The sequence below is a fragment of the Bufo bufo genome, chromosome 4 (assembly GCF_905171765.1).
Source record: "Bufo bufo chromosome 4, aBufBuf1.1, whole genome shotgun sequence".
Classification (NCBI taxonomy): Eukaryota; Metazoa; Chordata; class Amphibia; order Anura; family Bufonidae; genus Bufo; species Bufo bufo.
In genome coordinates, this window is record NC_053392.1 from 29,740,601 (window position 1) to 29,750,639 (window position 10,039).

The following is a 10,039-nucleotide window of genomic DNA, read 5'->3' on the forward strand; positions in this document are numbered from 1 at the left end:
CTAAAAACGTGATCACTTCTGCAGGGCCCTCTGTCTTGTGGTCAGCAACCGGAATATTTAACTGCTTGAAAACTTACAAAAGCACTTGTAAATCAACAGGCGCCTGTGCTTTTTTTTTGCAGAACCCCTATACTTATTTGCCATATCCACCACCCTATAAAGGTAAGTGTCAAGTTCTTCTCTCCTGTGGGGCCTGGTGGAACACAACACATCCCTAAAAAGACTAAAAGCCAGCACGAATTCAGCCAGTGACAGCTGGCGACTAAGCCTGGGATCTTTGGTCTTGAGTACCACGACACCTCACCACAGGCGATGGCTTTGTTCTCCGCCACGTCATGGGACGCTATTAACAAGGCTGCCAAATTGACATCCTTGCCCTCCAAAATATCCTTCTTAATATTTGGCCTGACAAAATAAACTGGCGCCACCGAAGGTACCCCCCACCCTGTATAGGATTAGCTGCTGCCAGTGAAGTAGGTATGGTACCTGCCACCGCAGCCGGAGGTGCCGCATCACCAGCAGGCCAGACCACCTGAGGGGGTCACGACGCTTCTCCATCACCTCCATCCGGGTTTGTAAATCCTGAATGGAAGTCGTGATAGTGTTCAACACTGCATGAATCTGCACCAACGAAGTGTTAATGGAAGTGTTGTCGTTGCACGTGGAAGGCCTAGCTGGCGCTGCACTAGGGAACAGTTCCTCCTTTCTGGCAGTAGCCCCCAACAGAATGCCTCTTCTTACAAGTTCAGCCGTCAGCTTTGGCACTGTCCATGACCTAAGGGATGGGATGCTGCCTTGTTCGGACCCTCTGCCTGGGGATGGAGGCAAGGACGCAAACTCCTCAATGTCAGAAGGCTGAGACATGACCACTGAAACAACCAAACAAATTGTGCTACATGCGCCCTGCTGCCCAAGTGCTAAGCAGACAAGGTGACAGACTTACCCCCCCCTCACCATGCAGCGTGTTTGGAATGTATGCGAATGCCAACAAGGCCGACACGAAGTATGTTAGTCGTTTCCACTGACGTATGAAAAAGCGAGCCCGATTTTGAATCTGCGACGTGACAGATGAATTATAAACGAATACTGCAGTCTAACGTACCTGCAGACGTGGCAGGTAAAGTATAAGAATAGGAATTGTGGAAAACTGACCGTATGACGTATGGAACTAGTCTACGAAATAGAGACAACGTATGCCTGTGAAAATACCTCCAAAATAGATCCTCCCTCCCTCACCTTCCCAAACCCAGCTCCACAAACCCAAAAGGTGCGATCACAAATCCTCCAGAACACTTGTAGTAGAAGTGGGAGAGCCCGGCTTCTGCAAACCCTCCGTCTCGTGGAGCGCTCGTAACGGACATCACCTGACCCAGGAGTGAAGATGCACGTGACCCGCCGCCGTCTCGTGGAGCGCTCGTAACGGACATCACCTGACCCAGAAGTGACGATGCACGTGACCCGCCGCCGTCTCGTGGAGCGCTCGTAACGGACATCACCTGACCCAGAAGTGACGATGCACGTGACCCGCCGCCGTCTCTTGGAGCGCTCGTAACGGACATCACCTGACCCAGAAGTGACGATGCACGTGACCCGCCGCCGTCTCGTGGAGCGCTCGTAACGGACATCACCTGATCCAGAAGTGACGATGCACATGACCCGCCGCCGTCTCGTGGAGAGCTCGTAACGGACATCACCTGACCCAGAAGTGTTGATGCACGTGACCCGCCGCCGTGATTCCCCTGTGAGCTGTGCCGTCCATAAAGGCACCGGCGCCTCCCACAGATCCAGGCTAACCTTCGGCCAGCCTTCCACTTAACATACCCTATGGTTTTATTTGACGTGAAACAGATTTTATGCCATCAAGTGGTTTTGCTGTACATTTTAATCTAATCCCACAGGTTCGGGAGATTAATGTCCATGTCCTTATACAACTCTTCACCTACTTTATTTTTCTGCTATACGACTGTTTTCATTCCATTCGCTCATAAGTGTATCATACACCAATTATCCATCGTCTTACACACGACTGAGGGGCATAGAAAACACACACGGTGTACTGACTTGCCTTTTCTTAGGCTACTTTCACACTTGCAGCAGAGAGATCCGGCAAAACGTATGCCAACTGATGGCATTAGTAAGACTGATCAGGATCATGATGAGTCTTAAAAATGCATTGAAATGCCGGATCCGTCTTTCAGGTGTCATCCGGCAAAACGGATCCGGCATTTACTTTTTTCACATTCTTTTTGGTCTGCGCATGCGCAGACCGAAAGGCCGGATCCGGCATTCCGATACATTCCTATGCAAAAAAAAATGCCAGATCCGGCATTCTGGCAAGTCTTCAGTTTTTTTTGCCGGAGATAAAACTGTAGCATGCTACGGTTTTCTCTTTTGCCTGATCAGTCAAAATGACTGAACTGAAGACATCCTGATGCATCCTGAACGGATTGCTCTCCATTCAGAATGCATGGGGATATGCCTGATCAGTTCTTTTCCGGTATTGAGCCCCTGTGACGGAACTCTATGCCGGAAAAGAAAAACGCTAGTGTGAAAGTAGCCTTAAACAAATCACATCTGTTTATTTTAAGAATCCCAGGGAGCGGCGCTTTACCTCGAGCCCCTCTGAGCCCTGATTTTTCTCTTCCTTAGACAGATAATACACGCCTGGTAAAGTGTTGATTCACAATACCACCGTTATTTGTCTAGCCCTATTAGTGTCTGCTCATAACATCCAGGTGCAAGAAAAGTTTTTTTCTCCTAGTGGACACATGGACAGAGGTTTTTGCAGTGTGCAGAGTCCTCTGTGGGTCTTCTGTGGTTACCCTTGGGTTCTTTCTCACCTCTTTCAGGATTGTCCGTTGTGTTCTTGGACTGATCTCATCAGGACGCCCACTCCTGGGGAGAGTAGCTGCAGTCCTGGATTCTCTGCATTTGTAGAGAATTTCTGTAACCACACATTGATGTACACCCGGGTCTTTAGCTTTTGTAGCCTTTCTCCAGCCTCATGCATCCCTATGACATGTCTTCTGAAGGCTGTTTGCATCAAGAGATGCTTCACACCGACCTGTCTTTCTTGAGAATAGATTTGTCAGTAACCAAGCTTTGTGTGCCTTTTATTGGGCAAATCACATGTAAATCAAGTACCATTTTCATCTCCTTCACTGAACGGCTTTTGCTATTTAGCTGATGGGGGAAGTAATTAATACAGGGGTTCACTTACTTTTTCTCTCTGCACTGAGAATGTTTCCTCAATGTGGTCAATAAAAGACGTGAATGGTCCAACTCTTCGTGTGTCATTAGTCACATGGTGATTCTCTAATAATTGGTAATCAGTGCAGAAATCCAAGCCATTCCAAGAGGTTCACTTTATTTTTCTTGTAAGTATATATTACTATGGAGAGTACGAGCGTCCAGAGGGTGAAGAGATGACACTGTCTCCCAAAAACATTTTGTCTACAGCTCCTATGTAAGTCTATTTATCTCCATGACAGCAGACTACAAACTGTGCAGTCGGATCCTGCGGGTATATTCCCTTCCATCTGTATTCTACATACATTCAGTAGATTAGGAATACATATAGGATAGATGGCAGAGAGCATGGTCTGACTACACGGGTTTGTAGTCTGTTACCATGGAGATCCATAACATGACATAGCAGCTGTATCCACAAAATCATAGATTTTAAATCAAAACAGTTTGTGAATTCTCTTCATTTTTGGGGCAATTACATATTTTTTTATGTATTAAATGGTTTCTGCATAAGCTGACCTTGGTGGTCCTGCAGTTATACCAGCCCAAAGCAGTGGGCTGAGGATTTCTGCTCTAGTAGGAGGGATGTAGATGATGAAGAGGAGAAGCAAAAAAAAAGTTCAGCTGCACGCCGGGATACGTTTGTGCAGCAGGGGTGGCGATAGTGCCCATGTGTTCAGCAGTACCGTGTGGCATCTTCTAGAGGGCCGGTCTGTCAGTAACAGAACTGCGCTGATAATGCCAGTCCTGCATCGTCAGTGCAGTTTCCCTTGTTAGGTAAAGGACCTGCCCTGACATCATGGTCACATAACTACAGCTCCTTCACTCTATAAGAACCAGCTGCAGGCTAGAAGCCAAGACAGCAGCAGAAGATAAAACCTTCAGCACCCCTTCGCTCCTGTACTGCAAGTCTGGGTGGGGGGAGAAATTGTGGAAGGGTATTTGGGGGGACAATGCTGCTGCCATGATGGAGCAGACCTACTGTGTTTGGTGTGCCTGCTGGGAAGAATCAGAGAGATGGAAACAGTGAGCAGACACATGCTCTGGCAGCCATGGCATGCATATACTGAACTCCATGCCAAAGCTGCTGAAAACCAAGACCTAGTCTGTAAACTGTTGGGATTATCGTTTAGGCAAGTAAAGCTGTGTTCAACGTTACTACAAGTCTGTACTCAATTATTTCTCCATCACCATAGTTATTCATCCCTTTTTGCACTGCAGCGGACAACCACGTCTGGAATCCAAGGATATCCAGGTAGGAGCACCATGTAATGTGCATACAACACTTTCAGGGACATTGTAGGCCCGCCTACACCACTCCGACTTTCCTACACTGGGTATCAACACCACCATCCTTAAAGGGGACTCCATGTCCTTGTTACGTAACTGCAACTGGCGTCACGACTACTTACTCTATAAATCTCCATTCACACGTCAGCAAATGGGTCTGCATCCGTTCAGCAATTTTGCGGAACGGGTGCGGACCCATTCATTCTCTATGAGGACGGAAAGGATGCGGACAGCACATAGTGTGCTGTCCACATCTGCATTTCCGTGCAGCGGCCCCGAACTTCCGGGCCGCAGCTCTGCAAGAAAATAGAGCATGTCCTGTTCTTGTCCGCAGCTGCAGACAAGAATAGACAGCTCTATGGCGGGTGCCGGCCGGGTGTATTGCGGATCCGCAATGAACCTCGGACGTGTGAATGGACCCTTAAAGGGACATATATCGTAAAAACCTCATATGGGGCAAGGGATACCCCAGACATAGGGCCTAACCGTCAGAAAGCTCGGTGCTATACACAAGTCACACCCCAGAACTGGTGACATCATCAGTCTAATCTTCTCTTTCAGATTTGCCACCTGACATCCAGTACAAGGACCATCCTGATGGGAGGAGTAGTAGTTTTTGTTGTAATTCTCATCCTGGTAATTGGGATTAGAATGATGCTCTGCAAGTCTTTGTCCACACGTACCACCCCCTCATACCAAAAATCAAACAAACTATCAAAAAACATTGGCCTTTTCTAAAAAATGCCTACCCTACTATCCAATCCTTTCAAGTTCCACCCCTCATGTGTCTAAAAAGAGCACCTAATCTTAAGGACAAACTTGTCAAAGCTGACAGAGGTAGCCATATACATCCACCTAGACATATCTTCCTCAGGACACAACATCATGGCACATTCCCCTGCCTCCACATCACACATCCTCACACAGGCAAAGACGTCTTCACATGCGACTCCTGATTTGTCATATACCTCATTAAATGCCATGTGATTTCCACAATAACTCGCTCCCTTAACAGTGACCTCTACAGCACTCTGCCCCTTAACTGTGACCTCCATAGCGGACCATCCCCTTAACCGTGACCTCTACAGCACTCTGCCCCTTAACTGTGACCTCCATAGCGGACCATCCCCTTAACTGTGACCTCCATAGCGGACCATCCCCTTAACTGTGACCTCCACAGCACTCCACTCCCTTAACAGTGTCATCTACAGCACCCTGCTCCTTTAAATGTGACCTACAGCAGTGAAGAAAAATGGCTGGGTTGTTATGGAAACTGGTGTAAAACTGTGTGTATGTGGAGACTAAGGCCCTGCGATTTTGTATTGGCTGATAAGGGTCATGTGACCGTGTGTATGGCAGTTGGGATATGAGAATGACCTGCAGGCTTCTATTGGCTAATACAGGTCATGTGATTGTGCCATATTAGCATTGTTGGGGGAATATCTCATGAACTGTACGTCCTAGAAAGCTGAGACCTAAAACCTTCCCGAACACCTGATGTACATGTGTGCCAAATTTGGTGAAGATCGGTCCAGTTGTTTGGTCGTGCATAAAGAACAGACAGACGTCCAGACAGAAACGAGTTTTTATATATATATATATATATATATATAGAGAACAAAGAAGTAGGACTGCACTCCAAGATAGTGATAAAATCAGCAAGTGGTTTATTCACCCATAATATGGCAAGTCTTGCGACGTTTCGGCTCACAAGAGCCTTCCTCAAGGCTTGAGGAAGGCTCTTGTGAGCCGAAACGTCGCAAGACTTGCCATATTATGGGTGAATAAACCACTTGCTGATTTTATCACTATCTTGGAGTGCAGTCCTACTTCTTTGTTCTCTATACCATTGGGGATTGCCGTTACCCTACGTTGGACCTTGCACCCACATGCTGGCTGGTGCTCCCACTGGACTTTTTCTTCTCTATATATATATATATATATATATATGAGACTAGCAGAACAACCCGGCTTCACACGGGTATATTTCATCTACAGTTGCAAGAAAAAGTATGTGAACCCTTTGGAATGATATGGATTTCTGCACAAATTGGTCATAAAATGTGATCTGATCTTCATCTAAATCACAACAATAGACAATCACAGTCTGCTTAAACTAATAACACACAAATAATTAAATGTTACCATGTTTTTATTGAACACACCATGTAAACATTCACAGTGCAGGTGGAAAAAGTATGTGAACCCCTAGACCAGTGATAGGCAAACTGCGGCTCTCCAGCTGTTGCAGAACTACAACTCCCAGCATGCAAAGACTGCCTACAGCTTTCAGCCTACAGCAGGGCATGGTGGGAGTTGTAGTTTTGCAACAGCTGGAGAGCCGCAGTTTGCCTATCACTGCCCTAGACTAATTATATCTCCAAGAGCTAATTGGAGTGAGGTGTCAGCCAACTGGAGTCCAATCAATGAGATGAGTTTGGAGGTGTTGGTTACAGCTGCCCTGCCCTATAAAAAACACACACCAGTTCTGGGTTTGCTTTTCACAAGCATTGCCTAATGTGAATGATGCCTCGCACAAAAGAGCTCTCAGAAGACCTACGATTAAGAATTGTTGACTTGCATAAAGCTGGAAAGGGTTATAAAAGTATCTCCAAAAGCCTTGCTGTTCATCAGTCCACGGTAAGACAAATTGTCTATAAATGGAGAAAGTTCAGCACTGCTGCTACTCTCCCTAGGAGTGGCTGTCCTGTAAAGATAACTGCAAGACCACAGCGCAGACTGCTCAATGAGGTGAAGAAGAATCCTAGAGTGTCAGCTAAAGACTTACAAAAGTCTCTGGCATATGCTAACATCCCTGTTAGCGAATCTACGATACGTAAAACACTAAACAATAATGGATGTCATGAGAGGATATCACAGAGGAAGCCACTGCTGTCCAAAAAAAACATTGAGGCACGTTTACAGTTTGCACAAGAGCACCTGGATGTTCCACAGCAGTACTGGCAAAATATTCTGTGGACAGATGAAACCAAAGTTGAGTTGTTTGGAAGAAACACACAACACTAATGTGTGGAGAAAAAGAGGCACAGCACACCAACATCAAAACCTCACCCCAACTGTGAAGTATGGTGGTGGGGGCATCATGGTTTGGGACTGCTTTGCTGCGTCAGGGCCTGGACGGATTGCTATAATCGAATAAAAAATGAATTCCCAAGTTTATCAAGACATTTTGCGCCTTCTGGAGTGGCCCAGTCAGAGTCCTGACCTCAACCCGATTGAGATGCTGTGGCATGACCTCAAGAAAGGGGTTAATAACTACGAGTGTGTCGTCGTAGTTGTCGAGGCAAGGTGGGGGCGGAGTATACATCGTAGTCGTCGTAGTCGTGTGCCGTCGTAGTCGTCGCGGGACGACGACAAGTGTGTCGTCGTCGTCCATTAGTAGCTATGGCGAAAGAGGCATGGGTGGTGTAAAAGAGGCATGGTGGGGGCGGAGTATACGTGTGTAGGGGGCGGAGGATCGTGACCCCGCGACAAGTGTGTCGTCGTCACGCGACACCCCTCGACAAGTGTGTCGTCGTCGCGGCCGCGCGGGTGTGTCGCGTGACACCCCGCCGCCCGCAATGGGCGCTGCCGGCCACAGCATGGATGACGCACTGTGATGGGGGATCTGTGGATGACACTGTTATAGATGATCTGTGGGGTTGCCCAGACAGCTAGGCCCTTCACTGTAGTTATTAACCCCATTCAGCAGTCCCCCATTCACTGATGTATACACTCCATACATCTACCTGGTCTCTACAGTATCGGTGAATTAAGAGGGTCAAATGCCCTTGGTTCCTCTTCTGCTGTGGGGGAAGGGGACATCAGATCTGCTTGGCCTCACCTGTGATGTGGAGAGGGGGAGGTCAGATTCATTAGGCCTCTGTGGATTGGGGGTAGTGTAAAAACAACTTGGTCCCATTTCTGTTAGGGGGCCACGGATGGATGAGGGGTGTTACATCACTCTGTATGATGCACTTGTTTTTCTTCACAGGAAGATATAAAGACTCTCTCTAACCTGACCGGGGACTACTGGGTCGGCCTGAAAAAGGAAGGAGGAGAGTGGAAGCAGATGGATGGTTCAGTGTGGACGGGACCCATAGAGTGAGTTGTAGTGTATGGGGACTGTAATACCCGTCACTACCAAAGGTCACTTGGTGTGCTGTCGTCCCTCCTTAATTATGGGGAAGTTGGTATATGTCAGTTTTATAAAATGTCATGTAATGTAATGCATGTATTTCCCTGTTGCTATGAAACTTGCAAGTACAGGCCGGCTAGGGGTGTCATTCCAGCTCTTAGGCATTAGAGGGAGCTAGGGAGCCCTAGTTTATATAAGGCCCAGACAAGGAAGGGAAAGTCAGTGTAACCTGATCTAGTGTGGAGTGCAGAAGTCAGTCTAGACCACAGCTCAGAAGTTTCTAGAGCCTGAGGAAGCTGAGAGGGACAGAAGCAAAGATCAGGAAAGCCAGAGGTACTCAGAAAGACAGAGGAGGTACTTATAAAAGCCATAGCCAAGGATATAAAGCCAGACTTAGGTTAATGGGCCTTGGTGAAGATATGCTATATTCCAGGATCAGACAGGATTAGAGTGCAAGCTCCTGTACTGCAAGTCCTGTGTTCAACACTCTGTAATTACCCTGCTGTAACTGAATTGCCTGCATCGACCGAATTGCAAAATCGACTGTATGCCAAGGAACTGCATTTCCATTATTGTCTCTGCTTGAAAAACTACTAAAGTTGGAGTTCTGGTTTAATACTACGTTTCCTCAATTTATTCCTGCATCCGCAAACGGCGTGCCACCGTTTACTTGGCACTGGCGTCACGAACTATTTCTACCTATACCTGCCCTTGCAGAGAGTCAGCTGTACCAGGTTAGTGTATATTGCACTACATCACCCAGAAACACCTACTACACACAACTTGAGTACGCTGCAGAGTGACCATAAGAAGTGAGACGGCTGCATCGTCTCGTGGGGTAACTGGCCCATCGCTCCACCTGACCGGCCCTGCTGGGGATAAGGCAGGCAGCACGGGATCTTCATTGCCGAGTGGAGGGAAAACCTTACTCCATGGTGATCATATCCAGTGGCACAACGTTTTGGCCTCAGTGAAACCTTGCCTCACGGGATGTCATCGCTGTGGATTAAAGTTTTCCTTCTACTTGGTGATGAAGACCATGTGCTGCCTTCATTTACCTTTTTTGATCCTTCATTGGGAGTCAGTGGACCCGGCTCCATTGGGCGTGCACTGGCCATCTCTAGGAGTACGGTCCGATTTGACTGTCTGAATATTTGGCCCTACTGGCGAGTCAGACCAAGGCCTTGTGCACGTGTCCGTGTTCCTGTGTCCATTCTGCAAATTGTACAACATGTCCTGTTCTGGTGTGCAAAATGCGAACCATGGAAGTCAATTGATCATTGAAAAAATGCGGACTGCGCATGGACTGCATCCGTATTTTGCAGATCTTGAAAGCTGCCATATTGGATCAAGGGCAAATTT

The 10,039-nt window shown here is 47.4% G+C and overlaps 1 long non-coding RNA gene across 1 annotated transcript; it reads right to left on the reverse strand.

Moving 5' to 3' along the window:
- Nucleotides 1–542: 542 nt before the first annotated feature.
- Nucleotides 543–8,241, reverse strand: LOC120997103. The gene is made up of 3 exons (XR_005778088.1): nt 8,033–8,241; nt 5,553–5,558; nt 543–552 (listed from the first exon to the last, which is right to left on the reverse strand). It is a non-coding gene; the product is annotated as an uncharacterized LOC120997103 (long non-coding RNA).
- Between the last annotated feature and the right edge of the window lie 1,798 nt (nt 8,242–10,039).